At 45.6% G+C, this 23,618-nt stretch overlaps 1 protein-coding gene and 1 long non-coding RNA gene across 2 annotated transcripts in view; one reads left to right on the top strand and one right to left on the bottom strand.

The window, feature by feature from the left end:
* Nucleotides 1–1,054: 1,054 nt before the first annotated feature.
* On the bottom strand, nt 1,055–2,133 carry Gm50341 (predicted gene, 50341). Its single transcript, NR_169181.1, has 2 exons — nt 2,081–2,133; nt 1,055–1,457 (listed from the first exon to the last, which is right to left on the bottom strand). It is a non-coding gene; the product is annotated as a predicted gene, 50341 (long non-coding RNA).
* A 459-nt stretch (nt 2,134–2,592) lies between these two features.
* Pip5k1b (phosphatidylinositol-4-phosphate 5-kinase, type 1 beta) overlaps nt 2,593–23,618 on the top strand; it is a 261,079-nt gene continuing 240,053 nt past the window's right edge. Inside the window, exon 1 of the mRNA NM_008846.3 lies at nt 2,593–2,700. The gene's annotated coding sequence lies outside the window, so the exon portion shown is untranslated. The remainder of the gene's footprint in view (nt 2,701–23,618) is intronic.

Genomic DNA, 23,618 nt, shown 5'->3' with positions numbered 1-23,618 from the left:
CAGAATTCCAAGAGCTGATACAGAAATGCACAGTTTTGAAGACTACCATTATATCATGAGTGTACTTACTCCATTGGCCAAAGTAGATCATGTGGTAGATTCCAGGAGGAAAAGCCTTGGATAGAGGGAAGCTATTACTTGGGAGCCATTATTGTTTTTGTTTTGTTGTTGTTGTTGTTGTTGTTATATCTGCTATAAGAAACATACATGTCTCCTCTGTATGGAAATAAATAATAATTTTAAGACTTTGTTTAAATGATTATTTTCTAGTTTTTAAATAGGTTTCACGATTTTTCTGGCCAAGTCACTATTGCTAGTGACATTGATGATCTTTCATTTCCAATAGAGGATGGCTTTCCTGAAATCCCACCGATATAAGTAGATCAGGAAGGATTGTTTTGTTTTGTTTTGTCTTTCATACATGGAACTAACAATGGGGTATAAGGCTCGTGGGGAAATTCTTAGAGTCCAGTTTCACCGTGTTATCTCTACAAATGTCCTGTAAGCAGTTGGCTTTGGGACTTCTCTACCAGAAGCCCAAGGTTGTTTGCCTGGGAGATTAGGTTCTAATGGAGAAAGCAGCTGTGCAGGATTGGGGTGTGGGAGTCTAACGCCTCTGAGCGCTTTTGATCCACTGAGAGGTCATTCAGATTTGGCTTCGCCTGTTTTCATATCCCCTATGGCATCGCCTCTCTGGGAAGCAAATCCACTTCCCACTCCTTGAAGTTCAGAGTGGAAGTCTGAGGCACGCGACAGGGAGACTGATTTCCCCAGCCCCAGATTCCAGCCAGCCCGCGACTCAGAGCGGTGAGATGCTGCCCCCTATACAGTGATTCACAGCAGTTGGTTGCAAGGTTCTTTGATCTTTGATCCGCTGCTCTTTCTCTGCTGCCCCCTCCACTGGCCCCATCTTGAACTCTGTTAAGTCAGTATTGCTGTTACTTTTTGTTCAAGGACTAAGAGTAAGGAAAACTGTGTCCTCGCCTGTGAGTTACTGGATGTCTTAGGGCTACGGTTTTCTCATCTGAAAAGCGTGCAAGCTGGACCACACACATGTTCTTACTCTGTGCTTTAATAAGTCCAGAATGCTTGGACCCAAGTCCTAAGTTAGTGATGCCTTAAATCGCTAGTAGCGGCCACACACACCTGGAAGAACACTGGAGATACCGTCCCTAACAATACACATCTATTTGATTTGTCAGCTTTACGTGAATAAAACTTTAAGAACAATGCATTTTTTGTTATAAAGGAATTTTTATGCTTCATTCCAGGGTGATACTAAACCACCACAAATTCACTCGAGTTGGGGTTGGGGGTGGGGTTGTTAAAAGATTTCAAAACTGCCTGCAGGTGCTCTTTGTAGAGCCTCAAGGGAGTGTCCTCAAGCAAGGGTCATCAAATGCTGGTCTTCCTCTGACAGAACGCAAGTTTTCTTTCCCACAAGTGTTTTGTTTTGTCTGAGGAGGGGAAAGTGGAAGGAAGTGATAAAGCTGAACTGTACCACTTGCTTCGACCCAACTGGGAGGGAGTCGCTCTCTTCCTGTGCCTGTTAGATAAATTTAATTTTAGCGTTCAGAACAGCACAACTCCAAACGGATCCTTAGATCTAGCCCCTACCCTCTTCGAAGCTAAACTAACCTAGTGAGATTCCAAGTGGCTCCAGCAGGCGCGCCCCCATTGTAGCTCAATGGCGCGGGACCCCTCACTAGCCCATCCCTAACCTGTTGGATAGATCGTCCTTCTTGAGAGCACCTGCTATCCTTAGAAGGGAGACAAGTGTGGTCTCAGAACCTTTGCGCGTCCCTTCCTGATAAAGGGGGTATAGGGGAGGGCTCTGCTTGCTTAAGTGCTGGCTCCTCAAGGAAGAGGAGTCAAGTCTGGCATTGCCCGACTGGTGGCCAGGGACACTGGCAGCGGCACGCCCTACCCCAACACAGTCCACAGCAGTGAGGCTTCGAGACTCTGAGAAGCTCCCAGAAGCTCTGGAGCTTTGGAGGATCCCGCTAATCTCAGGGAGCCGCTTCACCCCTGCTCTGAGTCCTGGCTGCACAGTGGCCCGGGCGCACAATCTCCCACGCACCGACTAGAGCGTTAGGTCCGACTGCGGGCTGCTCTGCTGCTGCAAACCGGTCTGGCTTCCTTGCAGGGCGTGCGGGACAGAGCAGAGGGTGGAGAGAAAAGGGGAAGAGCCTGGGCGGCCGGCGGGCGGGGCCTGCAGCCTCCCGGAGTCGCGGCCGCCGTGCAGCCTGCTCGCTGCCCGCCCCGCTCGGACTCCGGCGCGCCGTGCGGGGGCCCGTGGCTGCGGGGCACCGCCACTCCTCGGCCTCCATCCCCCGATCTCGCCTCGCCGCGCCACCCGGCGCTGTCTGGTCCTAGTGGTCCGCTTGCCGTTCTGCCGACCAGAGGAGCGGCGGGAAGGAAGGGGAACGCGGGGACACGCACACCGGCCGCGGCGCGCGCGCATTGCACACTCGCAGCCGCGCGTCCCCGTCGCCGCGCGTCCGAGCCCAGTGTGGCCCCGCGGCAGGGCCCGGCACCTGCCCGCCCCCCCACCCCACCCCCCGGCGCTGCTCCGGCTCCGCCCCGCCCGCCGCCCGCCGCCCGCTGCAGCCACCGGAGAACCCACGACATCCCGACAACTTGCCCGCGGTGGCGCAACTGGTCTCGGCCGCCAAGGCTCCAGCACGCCGGCCGAAGGAGGTAAGTTTCCTGCGCGTCCCCGGCAACCCTGCCTACACCCTCCCTTGCCGCCGCGCCTGAGGCTCTGTGTGTCTCTGCTGGGACCTGACCTGCTCTCCACCTTTCCACTTTGCCTGTCCAAGTTGTGCTGGGGGTGACATGGAGGGGGCGCCCGTGGTCGTCAAACCAGGACCTTCGCTCCTCGGGGGCCACAGCTGCGCAGTCCCCGTGGGCACCGACCGCCTCGCTACCCTGATCCCTAGGGCCGCAGTGACACCCAGTGATCCCTCGGGCTCACTTAAGTCAGAGACCCCTCCCTCGTTTCTGGGGAACCTGCTGAGTTTTGTTGCAGCAGGAGAGGTGTCTCCGTCATTCTCCCCTGCTTCTAAACAGCAGCGAACTTGTTAGGCGCCCCCCGGGATGTACAGAGGGGCTTCCACGAGTGGCGTTCTGCTTGATTTCTGGCTCTGGCGCCGGGTGGAACAGGTGAACTACAGTTCCAGCCTGAAAACAGCCGCCGACTTTTACAGTCCCCTGTCTTCAATGGCCCTGTCAATGTGACGATTCAACATCTGGGGCGGGGGTGGGGGGTGGCGGGGGGGATGGGGAGAGCGCTGGAGTTGGACTTGCCACTCTGGTGCCAGGAGTCGTCAGAACCGAAGACAACAAACGTCTGCTTATCTCTCATCTATGCAGATGAGCATGTTCTCATTTCTTACCCCCACCCTCTCAAGCCGGCTGTCTGCTGTGCACAGCACGCTTGGGTAGAAACCTGTTCCAGAGAAGTTGTTTGGGTAGTCAGTGAATTTGTTCTTCATGTCTACTGAAGTCAGGACTTTGAACAGGATCTGCTATTTACTATGATGCTATGTAAAGGAAGCGCATGCTGACTCTCAAGTAGCCATCCCCCCCACCCCCCCCACCCCCGCCTCTGCCCTGGCTCTGCCCCTTGATGGCATTCTCAGCCTGGTAGAGGTCCCCCTGTAAAATGAATGGTCCATAAGGACTGAGACCTGATTAATCTGATCTAAGAAGTAGTCCGAGGCTGTTCTCTTGAACTTAGCTGTAAAGGGCCCCTTTCACCTCTCTTCCGGGAGACTTCCCTCTTGTTCTGTGTAGAGGCTGTAGTGTTTTTGCAGTCGTTGGAGTAGATCAAAGTCCAAGGATTGGTTTTCCTTAGACTCCAGTGTGATGGGGGTTCATGGAAGCTTCTGTCAGAGGGCTGCCCACTGAAAGGCAAAACAGAAAAACAAAAACAAAAACTTACCCAACCAAGTTCAAGGTTGAGCCTTAAGTGTCCTGTGCGATCTCTAAGCTGAAGAAAATGCTGGGTTCTGTGTACAAAGGTGGAGGACCCCCCCCCCCCAGGATGCATGGGAAGTGCAGCCATCCTTGGGCAGGAAAGTTGAACAGTGCTTACAGATAAAGCCATATTACATTTTTATCCAAACTAAGAAAACTGGAGGGACTGGGGGGGAAAAAAAACCCACCTAATATTTGCATCAGTGTCTTGCAATTTTTAATTGCTTTTCAGTATGCTCATCTTATTTCAACCACTTCTGAGGGAGGTGTGGTGAAGATGCTTATCATAGGTTTAGAGGAGGCATGGGGGACTCGGATTCTGGGGTTTATCACAGTGACAATCGGTCCTTCCAGTTAAAGCCAGCCTTGCTGTCCCTCATTCAGAGCCAGCCCTGTACTAGTGAAGTCTTCTTTTCTTTAATGGCTAGATTTGTCGTCTCCTCACAGTGGTCAGTTCGACCTCCTTGTGATTTGATGCTCACATTTTGCAGATGTGGGGAAACTCGGGGGTCAGGCCATCATGAGAGTTTTACATCACTTCTCGAACCCTGAGTGGATGGTCCAAGAGGGAGAGTTCATCTAATCGCCTGACAGTTTGTTGCTTTGTGTTTTCTGTCATTGTCCCACTTCTGATTAGATGAGGTCACTCTGTTCAGTGAGCTGGTTGGTGAACTGGGCTGTAGCTCTGACACAGCCTTTGTGCCAGACCATACGCTGAGCCTTAAGCATTTCTCATGGGAAACAAAAAAGTGCCTACGAAATTATGTCTCTTTTGGCCAGCTTTAGCATCCTTCGGGGTCTAATAATGTGGTATTATTTCCTGTAGGAGAAACCCAGTTTCCCTGTATCAGCCAAGGGAGCTAGCTAATCATTGATTCCAGCTTCAGTTTGTTTTTTCTGACTTGGGCAGTTTCACATCGTACCACTTGACGGAGGGAAAGAAAACTGCAAGTGTGCTTGAGCAGCTTCGAGCACCTATGCTGCTTAGTGCTTCTATTTGACTTTGAAGTATTCAGGTTAAAGTTCTCTCAGGTATGAATTGGTATTGCATATGCACTTTTTTTTTGAAGCTTTGTGTTTGCATATAGTAAATAAGCCTGTCCTCGTGGCTGTTAAGTTAATGGGGGTGAATGGACTCATTCATAAGGACAGCCTGCTATTATAAAAGACACAGCACCTTGCATGTAAGTTCCCAGCACAGGGATGATTTCCCTGTGAGAGGTGAGTTGCGCCTTCTGAAGTGCGGGGACTGGAGCCCACTGTGGATCACCCATGTTGTCTCCTGAGTTGTGAAACAGCTGTCTCTTTCTTGTGCCCTTCCACCTCCCGTCAGGAACATATAGCTGCCTAAAGGATACATCCCTAGAAACCGGCTTGTGCCATTTTATGAAAGAGCATGTCGAGAGATAGAGAAGACAACCACTCCTTTTTTTTTTGGTTTTTCGAGACAGGGTTTCTCTGTATAGACCTGGCTGTCCTGGAACTCACTCTGTAGACCAGGCTGGCCTCGAACTCAGAAATCCACCTGCCTCTGCCTCCGGAGTGCTGGGATTAAAGGCATGCGCCACCATGCCGGGCTCCAACCACTCCTTTTTACTCAAGGGTGCTGAGGTACACTTAACATTGCCTTGTGGTTTTGGAGGAGGAACCTAATTAGTGAAACCAACCTACTTTCTGTTCCCTTTAAGAATTAAGTGGATGCTCACAGTCAGGTATTGGATGGATCACAGGGCCCCCAGTGGAGGAGCTAGAGAAAGTACCCAAGGAGCTAAAGGGATCTGCAATCCTATAGGTGGAACAACAATATGAACTAACCAGTACCCCCCAGAGCTCGTGTCTCTAGCTGCATATGAATCAGAAGATGGCCTAGTTGGCCACCATTGGGAAAGAGAGGCCCATTGGTCATGCAAACTTTATATGCCTCAGTACAGGGGAACTCCAGGGCCAAGAAGTGGGAGTGGGTGGGTGGGGGAGTGTGGGGGGGACTTTTGGGATAGCATTGGAAATGTAATTGAAATAAATACCCAATTTAAAAAAAAGAGAAAAAAAATAAAAACACAAAAAGGACAAAAAAAAAAAGAATTCTCTTCTCTTTCCACTCCTTCCTATACACAGAAACCTGGTTTGGTTTGGTTTGGTTTGGTTTGGTTTGGTTTGGTTTGGTTTGGTTTGGTTTGGTTTGGTTTGGTTTATGTGTAGGACAATGAGACAACAACTATAGTGGTTCTCACATACTGCTAATGGATCTTGCTGTTTACTCGGGTTGGGACACATTTCCTTCTGATGAAGTATCCCAGTGCCAATACGAACTTGTCTAGAGCTGCACCATTTACAGGTAAGAAAGCTGAAGAGTTAGGAGGTGAACAGACTGGCTCGGGGTCACCCGGATACTGGTCCAAGGCCAGAGCTAATGTACCATTGTTATGGAGGTTTGTTTTCAAAGTTGTCCCAGGATATACAGTGAGGGTGCAGTTTTGACTTTTAGAAACTGTAGAGGTTTGCCGAAAACTTGTTTGCCAGTAATTTTTGAAGCAGGTATATTTTTATTTTCCTTATTTATGTTTTCAAATATTGCCTAACTAGATGTGGTGATGGAGAAAATGAATGCCCATTCTTGCCCGTGTGCTAGCATTCTCTTGATGAAGATGCATCAGCAGATTCATAATTAATACTTTGTTCCAGGCCTTGAAGAAAAGGACTTGTTTGAATAGAAACAAATGCAGGATCATCTTGTTGTGGTAAATAAAGGCAGCCGCTAAGAGTGGTCCCACCACCCAGCTAGTAAAAGCCTAAATATGCAGACATTTCATTTGCATTTGCTTATAGTCCTGTTAAATTGTAATTTAAAGCAGAAAAATAATGTGTGTGTCTACAGCCTTTCTTATTGTCCTCTGAAAAAATACCAAGTCCTAAATGTGTTACTTGTTTAAAAAAAGAAAAAGAACCATTTCTCTTCGTAGGAATGCATTGACTGGAGTTGGAGGAGTCCCCTTAATTCTTTAGAAGCTGCCCAGCAAATTATGTAGCTCAGCCCAGCCTTCACTTCAAGGCTTGTCTTTGATACTGGAGGTGTTTCTGCTAAAAGCCAGAGAAAGGAGCAGGGAGGGGCCTAGCATCTTTTTGTCTTACTAATTTTTCAGTGTTTGACTTGTTTCTTTACAAATCAACCTCAGGCTTATTTTTAAAACATAGCTGGCTTCCATTGATAAGGGGTGTTTTGGGTTTTTTTGGTTTTGTTTTGTTTTGCTTTGTTTTGTTTTTTATCCATACCCTACTGGAAATAAACTAATAGGCTGGCCTTGGTTTTGTACAATGTATTCTCAACGTTATCATCTTGTGCACGGCTTCATCAGGACATACAGAGATGATGATGGTCTCTCAGGAAAACGCATGCATTCTCTGCACACCTGGTTGCTTTGGGATGACTTGGAACCCCAGCCACTGGGACCAAGAAGCCACATGAAGGGTGTGTTCTCCCTAATCCTTGTTTCCTTACGGTTTGTGGTACTGAGAGGACCAGCAGCATGCTTGGGGGAGTGTTTCTACAATGGGCCACCTGTAAGTCCTTGAGAATTCCTGCCTCTAACTGTAAAATCGCAATGAAACTGAAAGCCCGGCATGTTTGGCACGCTTAACATTGTTCCCACCCTAGAAATGGGTATGCAGTCTTTCCCTGGAGCCTCAGGAGATGATTCTAATTGCACATGTTAGGAGCCTGGAGGATATAATTACCTTGGGGGTGAAACTAAAGTTTGGAGACAGGCCTGTAGAAAGTTCATCTTTTTTTTTTTTTTTTTTTTTTTTGGTAAGAAAAATAGGGGGTATTTAAGCTGCATCCAGTAATGCTGGACTGATGAGTTTGAAGACCAGGATAGAGACATAATTAGTTATAGAAAGGTGTCTTGCTTCACAGATAGACTGGCACAAGAAATGCAATGGTTGAACATGCTGCGTGATGGGTTTTTCTTTCTTTCCTATTTTTTTCTTTGAGACAGGGTTTCTCTGTGTAGCCTTGGCTGTCCTGGAATTCACTCTATACACCGGGATGGCTTTGAACTCAAAGATCTCCCTGCCTCTGCCTCCCAGGTGCTGGGATTAAACATATGTGCCACCATCATCTGACAATTTATCTTATTTTAAGTTTATGGGCATTGTCATTTTGCCTGTATGTATGTTTGTTTGTGTGATTGTATTGGATCCCCTGGAACTGGAGTTACAGACAGTTGTGAGCTGCCATCTGGGGTGCTGGGAATTGAACCCCCGGTCCTTTGGAAGAACAGCCAGTGCTCCTAACAGCTGAGCCTTCTCTACAGCTCAGGGGATGGGTTTCTAATGCTTAATTCATACCTTTTTGTTGTTAAAACTGGGCTCACTGTCATGTGGCCTATTTGAGTGAGTAGGAAGTATGGCGCAGGTGTTAGGCAAATATTTTTCATGAAAAAAGGCTAAGCATCCTGGTTTGTTTATGTGTATATTCTTGGAACTTAAGGCTATTACAAATGGTGAGGAACTCTAAACTGCATCAACCACCTTCAAATTAATGTTTAAAATCTTTGGATGTTTCTTAACTATTTCAATGGTTTTAATCTTTCCTAAGCCACTTTAGGAATACCAGGCAAATGGATGGAAAGTAGATCCAGCAATTTACAGTGGTCACGTGTCACAATAATCAGGATTTACTCAGTAGATGCCAGCTTTTTAATGTAGTTTTACTTTCTGAAGTATTTAGAAAAAACGAGCATGTTTAAGAATACTATTTTGTTACTGCTCTTCTTTAGCAAGAAGATTAATCTAAATAAAAATTTTATTCGTTGGTGCTGGGGAGATGGACATGAGTTCGAGTCTGGCACTCACATAAAAAACTGAGCATGGTCGTGAGTGTGTGTGTGTGTGTGTGTGTGTGTGTGTGTGTGTGTGTGCAATCCCAGTGCTGGAGAGGCAGAGACAGGCAGATCTCTGAGCTTACAGGCAAGCCAGCCCAGCCTATGGATAAGTCCTAGGTTTTAATGAAAGGACATATGTCAAAAATAAGGCAGCTCACTACTGAGAACAGCACCCAGAGTTGACCTCTAGTTGCCAAGTGCACGTACACAAATGCACAAACACACATACATGTGTACCCACATACATGAACACACATAAAATTAATTTTTATTTTAATCTATCTGATATATGTATTGTTTATTTGTATGTTTGTGTGTATATGTGTACATGTGTATTTATACACACACACATATATGTATATATATGCATATATATATATATATATATATATATATATATATATATATATGGAATCTCGGTGTCTGATCTATATGTGTGTGTTTGTATGTATATGTATGGAATACTTGATAAGCTTTTTTTGAAAAGCACTAGATGGCATAATAGTGAGTTTGGGTCAGGGCTCTGAGAGGAGGATGAGCTTGAAGCTTCTCTAAGTTAATCCTCTGATGATCCAACCTAAAAGACTTGTGTTGTATGTCACAATATGGTATTTACACACTTGTTTTTCTGTTACATATTACTTGACCCAAGATTATACATTCCTTGGAGACATACACCATGGCTCTTTAGCACTGCTAATCTAGTGGCTGCCTCACAGTAGGTGCTCAGTGAATGCTTAAATCAATAAGTCCTATCTCTTTTGTGAAGGGGAATGGGCACCGCTAGCATTACATCACCGGGCCTTACATCATTAATGGTAAGGCTTAAACGTTAGCAATGCCAACCGCACTGGGATAGCGGTAATTCCCCCACACTGACACCATCCCATGGGCTGAGGTCCTCAACTGAAGAAAAAGGGAGAAAAGAGAATGAGCCGAGAGCCAGCATAGCTTCCCTTTGCTTCTTGCTTTCCCCACACTGACCACGCTTCACTGATCAGATTCTGCGCCAAAATAAACCTTTCCATCCGTCGTAAGTTGTTTCGGTCAGACATTTTGTCACAGCAACAGCAACAAAAAGCAACTGATAACACAGACCTAAAACAACAGACCATGAGACAAAACGGTGAGTCGAAATCACTAAGCACAAGCCAAAACCCGTTCAAAATGGTTAAGACAGGCTGTAAAACTACCTAACTGGCAAACAGGTCCACCTCTGAAGGAAGAGACTTTGGGATAATATGCAAAGGGTACTGGTTAGTTTTCTGTTGCTCCTGATAAAACAGTGTCACCAAAGACAACCTAAGGAAGGCAAGGGTTATTTGGGCTTACAACACTAGAGGGTAAAGCGCCCATCATGGTGGGGAGGGATGGCAGCAAGCAGCAGAAACAAATACAGGAAAAGGAAGCTGAACAATCACTTAGGAACAGCCAGCACAGCAGAGAGCAACTGGAAGAGGGACAAGGCTCTGAACTCTGACAGCTTGCCCCGCCAGCACCATGCCACCTCCAACAGGGCTGCATCATCTTCTTGCACAGTGCCACCAACTGGTGACTGAGTACTCAGATCTCTGAGCCTGTGAGGGACATTCTCATTCAAACCACCATTGAAGGCTTTGGCACTTTGTGTCTGTTTTCCCAGCCTCAGCTAGTTTTCCTATAAACCTTAGATATGTTAGAAATGAGGATAGTGATTCTCACAGTGTGGTCCTTGGGGCACCTCTTAAAGATGCAGATCTTTCACTCTAACCCAGGAATCTGAAAGAAGGAGGATGCCAACACTCAGCAGAGTCTCCAGGGATGCCAACAGGGCTTCCAGGTAGTTCCGACACACACTCAGTATTGGCTGTAAGTGTTAAACCATTTTCCTAAAGCGTCAACCTCCCAGAGGGTTCTGTGCTCCCAAGTGAATCCCTGTGTGTGGAGAGGTGCCATCTGTCTGCTCATCAGAAATACCAAGAGAGAACTGAAATTTCTTTTCTCTGCCAGTCTTGGCTTTAGGACTCTGGAGATGACAAGAGAACACATTCTTGTGACTGGGTTGGGTATGTAGGATTGTGTGTATGTGTGTGTGTGTATTATTGATGGTCACTGACTTTTCCAAGTGATGCTCATGAGATTGCTCATGGTGATGACCCTGGTCCTATGCATGACATATTTTGGGATATATACTTCAAAAGATGCCAGGTATAAGAAAGATAGTGAGCTGGGCGTGGTGGCGCACACCTTTAATCCCAGCACCCAGGAGGCAGAGGCAGGCGGATTTCTGAGTTCGAGGCCAGCCTGGTCTACAAAGTAGGTTCCAGGACAGCCAGGGCTATACAGAGAAACCCTGTCTCGAAAAACAAAACAAAACAAAACAAAAACAAAAAAAAAACAACAACAACAAAAACAAAAACAAAAAAAGAAAAGAAAAGAAAGGGAAAGATAGTGAAAACCAGACATTGTATCTAGGAAGGGAAATACTGATTTTCTTTTTTCTCCTACTCCTTTCTTTCCCAAACCCTGTTCTCTTTCATATGTGCCTACATGCCATATATACATATGTGTACACATATATGTATACACACACACACACACACACACACATATATATATATATATATATATATATATATATATATATATATACATATATTCATATTCATGTGGGGGTTGGGGGACAGACTCCCACTATGTAGTTCAGATTGGCCTTGAATTTATACGCATGTATTACCATGCCTGGCTTGAAGCAGTGGGTTTGTGTGTGTGTGTGTGTGTGTGTGTATGACAATTTTCAGAATATTTCAAGTCAGTTCAGCATTACAGATATTACAGATATTGATGAACCTCATAGCTAAGGCCATGCCAGATTCTATGAGATATTCCAACGTACATAAACATGATACCAGATTTTAAGGAGCCTGACTGTTGAGAGACCACTAAGTTCCATGCACTTCTCAAGCTCCGTTTCTTTTCATTTTCTCCACATGTCTAAGTGTCTAAGTTAGGTTTTTCTATTGCTGTGAGTAAGCATCAAATCGTAAGCAACTTGAGGAGGAGAGGTTTTATTTCAGCTTATAACTCTCAGGTCAGACTCCACTGCCAAGAGAATTCAGGACAGGAAATCAAACGGGCAGGAACCGGGAGGCAGGAGGATTTGATCCCAAGCTGTGGAGGAGCGCTGATAACTCGCTTGCTCACAGGACAATCTGGCAGGGACATCTTTTCAACGAGGTTATCTCTTCTAAAAGGAGTCTAGCTTCTTGTCCAGTTGATGTAAGCTCAGCCAGCACAAGGGAGGAAAGGGGAGGCAGTTCCGTTAGCACGCGTGTCCGTGAGCACAGAGGCACGGCAGCTGAGGTTATTGTCATAGCACCTCAGAATGGAGCTTGAAGTAAGAATTTTTAAAAAGAGATAATAACTAATTCTATATTTATGCCTTTAACCTGGTGTGTACTTGCTCTGGCTCTTGTTCTCTCTGTGTCCCACTCTCCCTCCTTCCCCCTCCTCTTCTCCCCCTCTTCTTTCTCCTCTTCTCCCTCAGAATTCTAAATTACATGATTAGACTTGCACTCAAAAATCCCAAAGGCGCCTCTAATTCCATGTGTGCAAGAAATCATTATCTATCTGATGCTCTTACAGACTTCCAAGCTGTTGACTCACTGGCCAGCAAATAGCAAAAGCAGAAACGTGGGGGCCTTCTTTGACTCCATCCACGGCATCTAATCTACTATCGACTTCTATCGCTGTCATACCCTGAATATCCTCCCCACCTTTGTGCTGCCATTTCTGCAATTCACCTTCTAGCTGGTGACTACTGCATCTACTCTGGCTGTCTGATAACCATTATCCATGCTGTAGCCACCAGGATAGATATGATTGAACCAGGCACAGTATTATTCTGGCTGGATCTTTGTCTCCTGTAGTCAGATAATCCCTCTTAGAAAGGGACAGATTTTGGCTGCCAGGGTTCTCTACCTTGATGGCCTTTGACGCTATTGCTTAATCTGAGGATCTTCTTTTCTAAATAATTAATCCAAACAGCATTCTATTCTAATAGTTTATGGTTTTATGAGTGTAGACAGGTCCACCTTCATAATTATAATCAATTTCCCTAAGGGATGCAGGTTGAAAACTCCATTGTAAATCCTGGGGACTCACCCAACCCTTTCTAAACACCAAGCTTTGGTGTGCCCTGAAGTGTGCTCATTCCTTTCCTGAAGCGTGACAATGCTGTCACCAGCTTGAGCTGGCCATACCTTGGTCCAGAGCCCTTCAGCATCATATGTGACTTAGTGTAGGTGATCCATGTTTGGACCTGGACTGAGAGAAAACACTCAGTGCTTCTTCCAAAAAGTGCTGTCTGTAATCTGTGGCCATGGTTTGCTCCAGCCACCCTGGGAAGAAGGCCCAGGTTACTTTGTATAATTGCAGGGGTAGATTGTTAAGAAGAGAATGGGTTTTGAAGTTATGCTTTCTGTCCTTGTACATAATAGAAACCGGTTGAAATAGTGAACAGGAAGCATCGTCAGTGCTATGAGAGCTGTGAGTTCTCTCTCTCTCTCTCTCTCTCTCTCTGTGTGTGTGTGTGTGTGTGTGTGTGTGTGTGTGTGTGTGTGTGTATGCGTGTGTGCGTGTGTGCGCTGGCGAATGTGTGCTCCTACTCTACGTATATATACATGCATGTGTTTGGGCATATGTGCACCCATGGTAGGAAAGGGTGTTCATTATCTTCCTTCCTTCCTTCCTTCCTTCCTTCCTTCCTTCCTTCCTTCCTTCCTTCCTTCCTTTCTTCCTTCCTTCCTTCCTCTCTTTCTTCCTCTCTTTCTCTCTCTCTCTCTCTTTCTTTCTTTCTTTCTTTCTTTCTTCCTTTCTTCCTTTCTTCCTTTCTTCCTTTCTTTCCTTTCTTTCCTTTCTTTCCTTTCTTTCCTTTCCTTTCTTTTCTTTCCTATCCTTTCCTTTTCTTTCTTTCTTTCTTTCTTTCTTTCTTTCTTTCTTTCTTTCTTTCTTTCTTTTTTGCTAAGACAAAGTATTTCCAACTTAAAAAGCAACTTAAGGGAGGGAAGGTGCATTGGGGTTACAGTTTGAAGGTACAGCCCGTCATAATGGGATGGTGAGGAGGTAGTGGACATGCTGCATATGCAGCCAGGACCCGGAGAGTGATGGGTGCTGCGGCTCAGCCTGCTTCCCCGCCCCCTTTGTATTCAGTCTGGGACCCAGACCTATCAGTTGACATTTACCTACACTCAGGGTCTCCTCTTTTTAGAAATACTGTGAGGTGTGTTCCCTTAAGACAGTTCTAAACCAGGGTAATTAAAAGTGAAGACTGGCTGTCACAAGTGACCCTAGTCACTGGCACACGTCACTTCAAATCATGACATTCCATCTCTAGCTCCACAGACTCCTGTCCTTCTCCTACTACAAAATGTGTTCACTCCAACTCAGAATGCCTCATGAGTCTTATGTTTCAACACTGTTCAAAAGTCCAAAGTCTTATCTGGAACTCAAGGCAATCTCTCAACTGTGCGCCCTTATAACATAACACGTTACATTCTTTCAAAATACAATGACACCAATTCTCATTCCAAAACAGGGGGATGGGGACACACAGTGGGAATGGCCAGACCAAAGCAAAACTCAAAACAAGCAGGGCAAATGCCAAATTCTCTCACTCCACGTCCAGCACGTGGCACTCATGATAGTCTCAAGTGTTCTAACCGTCTTCAGCAGCTCCACGCTCTGCTGCCTGCCACACACACAGTCTCCCGCTTAAGCCAGCTCCACACTGTGCCTACAGCTTTCCCTGGTGAACATTATGGCCCCGACACATCCAACGTTCTGGGGTCTCCATGGCAACACGGGCTTTACTTTCAGAGCATCACTTACTGGCCTCTCAGGGTCCCCTCACAAGGAATCCAACATGCCATACTTTACTTGGCTTTAGTGGTCTGCTTGAAGTTTGGAGCAGACCTCTGTGACCCCATACCTCTTGATAGTTCATGTCTGTAGATCCAGCACTGTAGGGACAGTGCTGCCAAGTTTTGCTGGCAGATGGAGATGTCATGTGGCCTTTATCACAGCTCTGTGGTCTTCATTGCACGTGGGTCCTGGGAAAACACTTCCCAAGGTGATTATTTTCCAGCAGTCAACACCCCTTGGTGGCATTTAACGAAGTTCAATCTCAATCGAGTTTGCTTTTTTGTTGTTTTTTGTTTTGTTTCTGAAGCTGGAGCCCTCCAAGGGAGAGGATCTTGCCTTCGAGGCAATTCCTTTCTTGCCAGTACAAGGTATGAAAGGTTCTTCTTGACTGAGCATAGATGCTTTGTCTGTAGACCAGCGGTTCTCAACCTGTGGGTCGTGCAATCCCTTTGGAAGGTCAAAGGTCGACCCTTTCACAAGGGTCAACTAAGACCATTAGAAAACGCACAGGTTTATCGTCTGATTCGTTGCAAAATTAACAGCAACAAAAGTAATTTTGTGGTTGGGGGTTCACCACAGCATGAATGAGTGTATTAAAGAGTCATAGCATTAGGAAGGCTGAGAGCCACTGGTCTATGCTCTCCACAACTTTAACTCCATTCTATAAGTCCACAACTGGTCTATATGGTCTACAACTTTAGCTCCATCCACTGTCTTCCTTACCAGTCTTTGGGTTTTGATTTCTCATTACAAGCCTCAATAAGAGTAGTGAATACTAACCCTACCACTGCCTAAATATGATGCTGTCTTGAAATTTCCTTCACTAGATAACATAGTCCATTATAACGGAATACAAACTCACTCAAGTAATCAGGGCATGGGTTAAAAGCAGTTACTTTTGTTTTGTTTTGTTTTTTGTTTTTGTTTTTTTGGGTTTTTTTTTCTGTTGCCCAAAATGCCACAATTGGCTTCTAGTTTACAATAGACTGGTTGCTGGCTCAGTTGAAGGTCTCTGTGGAGTCCCCCGTGGAGTCCCCATGCTGACTGTCACTCCAGTCTCAGGACTGGACTATTCTGTACTAGCTGGTGTTCAGTCTTTCTGAGCACTAGCTGGTGTCTGACCCTCTCCCTACAGCCGGTGCGGCCGGGTCTGGAGTGTGCCTTACATTGACTGACCATGTGTTGGGGTCGTCCTAAAGCTGCTTTGGAAAGGACGCCGTCACCATTTTCCCATCTGATGTCTGGGAAGGATTCAGTGCTGTGGTTACTGAGCTCAGTGCCCACAGGAAGCCCCCAGCACCAGAAGGGCAGGGAGACTGTGCAGTATGGGCCTCTTTTTCCCAGGATGTCCTTAACAGCACAGGGGCCAGCATATGTAAAAGGGTTGGTGTGTAGCATTGCTTTCATCTGCAAAAAAGAAAGCCAAACCAAGCCAAACAAACAAAAACAACAATAAAAAAAAAAAAAACTTTTGCGAAATCCCAGGCAAGGGAGGGAACACACGGATGCCATGTGTGCTGCGGCCTAGTTAATGCTGCGCATGGCCCTTTTCCAACTTTCTACTGCTTGGTGGAATAATTGTGTGATCAGCTTTTCTGTAATGGCCCCTGCAGTAATAACCCCCGAGGAAGGTTGTCCACACGTCATATTTCTAGAAGGATACTCCTGGGATGACCAACTGGCTCTCTGGGAGCTGGGATGAAGGGAAGGCTTTTTATTATAGACCGCTTTTAAAAAAATCGGAACTTTGAAAGCTATGTGCGAGTTCGTTAAATTAACATTGTAACGGAGGAAGGGATGAACGTTATATGGGAGTTCGTTAAATTAACATTGTAACGGAGGAAGGGGTGTGAAGGCTGGACAGTCTGGTGGCTTGGAGAAGATAAGATAGAGATGCCATCTGGGGGGTGGGAGGAGGGCCATCCTCTACAAAACTCCCGGTCTTCAAGGATACAGGCAGTTGCTAACCACTCCCTGCGCACACCAAAGGACGTTATGTGGCTCAGACTCCCATAGGATTCCACACTACATAAAATGACTTTAGAAGGCTTGCCCGTATGCTCCCATCTGCAAATATAACATTTAATCAAAGAGGAAAAGGTCAGCGCCATCTACATCCGCAGAAGCAAGCGGCAGCTGAGGAAGGAATTGGATGCCAAAGCGTTCGTCTGTCTAGGTGGTTTTTTCAGGTTGGAATAAGACACAGGACTCCAGACTCCTAGAGAGCTGATAAGTCATTCTGACCTGCTGGGCCTGCTGCTTGCAGACCTGTAGTCCCAGCTATTTGGGTTGCTAAGGTTTCAAGGATCACAAGTGCAAAGGCAACCCAGGCTACAGAATAAATTCCCAGGCAGCCAGGGCAACTTAGGGAGACCCGGTCCAAAATGAGAATTAAAAGAAGGTTGTGGGATACCTTCCTGCCATGTAGGAGACCTGAAGTAGCGCCTCAAATAAGAAACAAATAGACCTGACTCTATGCTTGCATTCACTCTTGCCACTTGGCCTTGTCAGTTACTCTGTAACCGGCATTAAAACCTTCCAGGGAGAGCCTTCATGGTGGTTAACCACTGCAAGCTCCTGTTGCCACAGACCCTTCCAGCCACTATGACCAGAAAAATTAATGAAAAAAAAAAACCCAAAAAACCAAAACCAAACCACCTGTCTTAGTTCAGTCTGTTGCTACAAAGGGCCATCAACTAGGTGGCTTATACCCGCCAGAATTTCATTCTGATGGTTCTGGATGCTGAAAGTCTAGGGTCGAAATGCTGGCATGGTTGCTTTCTGGCTTGAGGTTATAGCGAACCAAACTTACAATTATATTGTTCTGTGGCAGGAAGAGAGGGAGAGAGCCTTCTGAGTGTTGCTTTTGTGAGATTTAGTTTTACTTTTAATTATGCATCTATGTGTATGTCCGTTGTGAGCATCTGCACATTGGGGTGCGGTGTTCATAAGAGACGAGAGCCTTCAGATGCCCACAGGCCATTGCGAGCTGCCTCGATGTGGGTGATGGAAATTGAACTTGAGGCCTCTGGAAGAGCAGTAGATACTCTTAGCCACTGTTGACAAGAACTTGGGAAAAGAAGCTGTGCCTGGCTGTGAACGAAAGCCTCCGAAGGAGTTTCTGTGTCTGCAGGGATGGATGGGCCGATTGGAATGTCAGTACCCTGGAGAGATTGGAATTTATGGGTTCAGGAGCTGATCACTTGATATTATATTTAACCCCGATTCCTTGCCCTACTCTGTATCTGAACACCTTATGATCATAAATAAAAACCTCTGAAAAGCGACTAAGTGGAACACTAGCTTCTACCAATGCAAGAGCTAAGAATGTCATTGGATAACATGTTAGGTTAGAAATCTTCCCCCATCCCGGACTATCTACCTCCCTGGAGTACCCACCAATGCATTTTAAAGTTGCTATGATTCTTTGCCCTGTAAAACAAAAACAAAAACAAAAAACAAAAACAACAACAACAACGACAACAACAACAATGCCCCTGTGAAACTGCTTCCACGTTGGAACATGGAATTTGGGGTCACGGTCATTCAAAATGGCGCTAGAATAAACTAATTTTTTTGTTCCCTTTAAGATGAGAGCTGTTTTTAAGTTGATACCACTGAGCCATTTCTCCAGTCAGTACTCTCCCCTGACTTTTGGGATGGGCAGGGCTGGGTGGGAGGGATAGGGGAAATGGGTGTGGGGAGTGACACAGGCTTTCGGTTTGTTATAAGGTAGTCCATGCCCTAAAAGGAACACATTCGGGCTGGCGAGATGGCTCAGCGGGTAAGAGCACCGTCTGCTCTCCCGAAGGTCCTGAGTTCGAATCCCAGCAACCACATGGTGGCTCACAGGCCCCCGTAATGAGATCTGATCACCCTCTTCTGGTGCATCTGAAGACAGCTACACTGTACTTATTATATAATAATAAATAAATCTTTGGGCCAGAGCAAGCGGGGCCTACCGGAGCGAGCAGAGGTCCTAAAATTCAATTCCAAGCAACCACATGAAGGCTCACAACCATCTGTACAGCTACAATGTATTCATATACATAAAATAAATAAATATTTTTAAAAAAGGAACACATTCCACGTGAACTGTAGTGTATACAGAGATATAAATAATACTTTTAATCAAAACAATGACTTCATGAAACAGCAGTTCCACAGTATATGAAATATACTCTGTTCTGTTCTGTTCTGGAATGTTCTCTTCTACCTCCAACTTCAAATACACAGTGGCCATGATCCACTAATTGGCATTATTTCCATGATGGGGCTCTGTGGTTTAGAAAGCTTGAATCTGATCTATCCTCACTTCACATACTGGCTGGGGATTGTGCCTCGTATCCCAGACTCTGCATTTATATGCCTTCTAGGAGATGGGGGTGGGGTGGGGTGGGGTGGGGTGGGGTGGTTAATGACCTGGTGAAGGATCTACCCATAAAGTCTTCATTTCTATCAGCACACAGGATCAGTCATGGAGAGTAGACACCTGTTGGAATTTGGACTTGGAGGACAGAGGTTCAGAAAGCCACCTTGTCACACAGGATTCATAAGCTTCAGCAGTAACCATAGCTTTTAAAGTGAGCCTATCTGTATTTTTTTCATGTAATGTTCACAGTTTATAATATTTTTAGCAAGGACCTAAATACAGCAATAAAAACCAAACCAACAAACAAGCAAACCCTTACTTAAAACATGTCCAGGACAATTTGAGAGTTTTTTTTTTTTCTCCATCTGAATTTCACTGATGTATCAAGTCTTCCCATTGTAACTAGCCAACTAAGCACAAAATGCAAAGGGATGGGTGGAGGGACGCTGTGGCTGCTCACACACTCTGAGCAGCCTGCTTTACTGTTAGAACACAATTCCTATTTGCAGAGGGCTTGTCTGTTCCTTAAGGTACAACATTGATTATGGCCATTTTTTTTATTTCAAACAGAAACCTTCTCCAAATCTGTCACATCTTTTTCCAAGTCTTTATAAGATGGTACAGAGCCGAGCGTAGCTTTCGATTGGGGAATCTGTGCAGAGATACAGCGTTCTTTGTCCCGCAAAAATTGGCCCCATTTTGTTATTTCTGAAATGGCTCTCTGATTTTACTCATTCATTTTAAGGAGGTTCTACCTCTGTGGCTTCGAGAGTGAGCCTAGGAGTTAGTTAGCTTCTCTTGTCCCTGAAACAGGACATCCCACAGAAACAACTTCAAGGGGATTTATTTTGGCTCAAGGTTCAGGAACTGAAGTCCAATCCAGCATGGCTGGGGAGTCTGAGTGGCTGGGATGGGTGTGTGACAAAGGAGACGTGAAGTGTCATTGTCTCATGTGGCCCACCCAGGAATCAGAGAAAGCTAGATCCAAACTGGAGGGCTGTGCCAAAGGGTTCTAGCTCCTCCCAAAACAGTGAGCTCAGCTGTGTGGGGGGTCATTTCAGAGCTAACCTGCGACAGCCTTACTTGTTGTTTGCTATGCGGTTGAGACTACGCTATGATCTAGGGAGGGGGATAATGCTCGTGTTGTCTAAATTGTGGTTTCCATAAGACTCACTGTACTTTAAAACTGCTATTTCATTTTAAAGACTTTAACCTCTCCTCTATCTGTGTGTGTGTCTGTATGTCTGACTGTCTTTCTCCCTCTCCCCCTCCCTTTCCTTTCCCTCCCTCCCTGCATGTATAGTCGCCACTGTGTGCATGTACAGGTGCCCACTAAGGTCAGAACAGGGCATCAGGCTCCCTGGAGCTGAAGTTACAGATCGTTCTGAGCTGCCTGATGTGGGTAATAGGAACGGGACTTGGGTCCTTTGGAAGAATAACAAGTGCTTTTAACAGCTCTCTACAGCCTCTGAGACTGCTCTTAAGGAGGGAGAAAGTTGGGGTGACCTATAAGGGTTTTTAGAGAGAGGCCCTCAAGAGGTCTCTGGTCAAATCCTTTGCTTGTCTCTTAGGCGAAAGGCCAATAGCAAGTACATTTTCCAAAGTCCTACCTACCTTTTAAAGCTGGGACAGACTTCATTTCCGTTTTATTTTCTATGAAATATTTATAATGTGTTTGCTACTTTATCTGATCTAAAGAAAGATTTCATAAATGTTTTTATTTCACTTAATTATAGTAGTAAAAAATGATGGATATTATGGTGACAGTTTCATTTTCAATTTTTATGTTCTTAGACTTGTAGATGACAAATTGTCTTTCTCTTTTCTTTGGAGAAATTGTACAGAGAAGTCCCCCAAATTTCCTGTCTCCTATCAGCAAAACTCCTATAAAGCAGGGAAAACGAGTAATGAAAACTCTATTTGGATGGGTGACATAAGCAGGCTTTTCTTTGGCCTGAGAGTTCATCTTTGAAAAGAAACAGAGAGGGTATTGCTGTGATGAGCTGTTTTCAATGGTGCCTGTTTATTGTTTTCCCCCAAGATGTGTGGTTTAGATAGAAAGGTGAGGCTGAGTGGGAATCAGGACAAATGGCAGCTCTGCCTCTGGTGCCAAGAGAAACAGGACTTTTGCATCTGTTTGTTTATAGAAACAAAATGAAATTCAGCCTGTGAGATGCGTGCCCAGCTGGGTTTCATAATTCAGTTAAGCAACAATGTCAGAAACGATCTCCTGCACCGTCGTTGGTAATATTAGCATGATGCATCGTGTGTGTGTGTGTGTGTGTGTGTGTGTGTGTGTTTAAGCTTTGTTGAAGGGGTATTCATTTCCACATGTATTGAAACCTCTGGAACCCCTGCACATGGGCTGAGCAGCTTTGAGTCACTGGGCACCCTGCACATTGCCTCTGTGTCTGTTTTCTCATTAGTCTGTATCCTTCACTGAAGTGTTACCCTGCTCCTCTCACGCTCCTATCCCCAGTGCACAGAGCAGCGGCTAAACCCAGAGTTCTCAACTTTTCTAATGCTGTGACCCTTTAAAACAGTTCCTCATGTTGTGGTGACCACCAACCGTGACATTATTTTGTTGCTTCTTCATAACTGTAATTTTGCTACTGCTGCCCATCATCATGTAAATATCTGATAATCGGGATATCTGATACCTGACCCTCCCCAAGGGGATCATGAACCGAAGGTTGAGACCCCCTCATCTAGCCCAAGGCTGGCCTGCAATTCCTATTTCATGAATCCTTTCATTTATAAGCTGCAACTTCCTTTGTTAATCTTCTAGTTTACCCCACCTTTTGAAAATGTGAACCATCTGGCTTCTACCTGACCACTCTTTCAGTCCCAGGAAGTGGCCATGTGTGCTGCCAAATGTTAGTCTTTTTTCATTTCTTAATATTTTGGGAGATGTGTGTGCTGCGTTTGAAATAACTTAATGACCTCATGTATCTCTTTTGGAGACTCATCTACACTTGAGACCCCTAATTTTATCACAGTGAGGAATGTGCACGTGCACAAAAAATCTTTAGAAAACCTCAGCCAGCCTCCTTCCCCAAGTTTGGAGTTTTCATAGAGTTGCAGATTTAGAAACTTGAGCTGTCTTTCTCTTCTGTTCACCCTGGACTTACATAGCCACTGACCCCTCATAACTACCCTTCCTTAATGGAGTCCCAAATTTTGTTGTGCTCATCCCTAACCATTGCATGTTTTAGTTTGCTCCATAGCACCATTGATCCACAGTCCGGTACTACTGGACTGTTGGCCATCCTTTGTCACCGTTGTCATCATCATGGGTACTACAGAGTGACAGTAGCTATATACCACGCCCAGCACTGAAGATAGGGAATCACAGATCTTAGTGTTTTGTAGCTGCGTGCTTTGGTAATGGGACGGATGGGAAAGGGTGGAAGGCCATGGGACATGCTATGTTGGAACCTCACCATGGGCACATTAACTGTGCCCTGTTCAAGCTTCTCCTCTGAAGACAGCCATGCAACAAGAAGAGTTTTCTGGACAAGCAATGAGCTCATGCTTTCAATCAGTCACGTGAGCAAGATGAAGAAGTGAACTTGGAAGAAAATAAACTAGCGACAGCAGGGCTAATGACAGATCTGAGACCTCAGTAAAGGTGGTGAGCACAGACCAAAGGGAGCAGCCTTGAGACCTGGAGGTGTTGATCTATGCACATATGAGTGTGGAGTAAACTTTAGGGGTTGGAGAAAGAGATTCTTTAGTTTTTAGCTGAACACTTAGAAGAGTGGCAAGAGAAGCTTCACTGAGATAGGTGCATAGAGCAGAGGCCCCGTGGCCAAGCAAGAAGTTCGCCATGATGAGTCCTACCTTGGATATTCAATTGAGAGGCTAGTAGGAGGCCTAGGCAAGGTGTGGCTATAACCAGAGTGGTCCAGGAGGGATACAGTAGTTGTAATAAGGTATCAGGTTGTGGACACTGATCCAAGCCATGGGAGCAGATGCAACTGAGATACCTGCTGGATCTCCGGGTGGAGTCTTGGAGGAAGGTGAATGTCAGGAAAGATAGTATGGTGGAGCCCTGGTCGTTAGAATGCTCGTGAATTGTTACAGGCTTGGGATTAATAAAATTTCCCTGAAACGGTGTGTGTAACAGAGCATACTGTCCTCTGATCTTAATTTGCAATTTAATTACCTCATACCTTGGCTCAGGCTCTCCTTTTACTACTGGACTGCCTTCGGTTTTCTTCTGTGTTTGAGGAAATGGCATCTAAGTTTTGAGCTATGGTACACATTCAGTTGTTTTAAAAGGCGTCTGGGGAAGCTCCCCCAGACGCTGTTGCTCAAGCCCACTTTGGCGAATCTTCTTCTTGTGACTCCTGGAGCTTTCTTTCCCCTGAGGCCAGCTTGTCACTGCCTCCTGGCTTATCTCTCCAAGCAGACTCAAGTCCTGCAGGCAGCGACCGAATATTTGCCCGCCCTGTGTTCCCACCCAACCTAACAGCTTC

This window comes from Mus musculus, chromosome 19 (genome assembly GCF_000001635.26).
Source record: "Mus musculus strain C57BL/6J chromosome 19, GRCm38.p6 C57BL/6J".
In the NCBI taxonomy this organism is placed as follows: domain Eukaryota; kingdom Metazoa; phylum Chordata; class Mammalia; order Rodentia; family Muridae; genus Mus; species Mus musculus.
The sequence above is the reverse complement of the archived record's forward strand: the minus strand, read 5'-3'. Positions and strand labels throughout refer to the sequence as shown.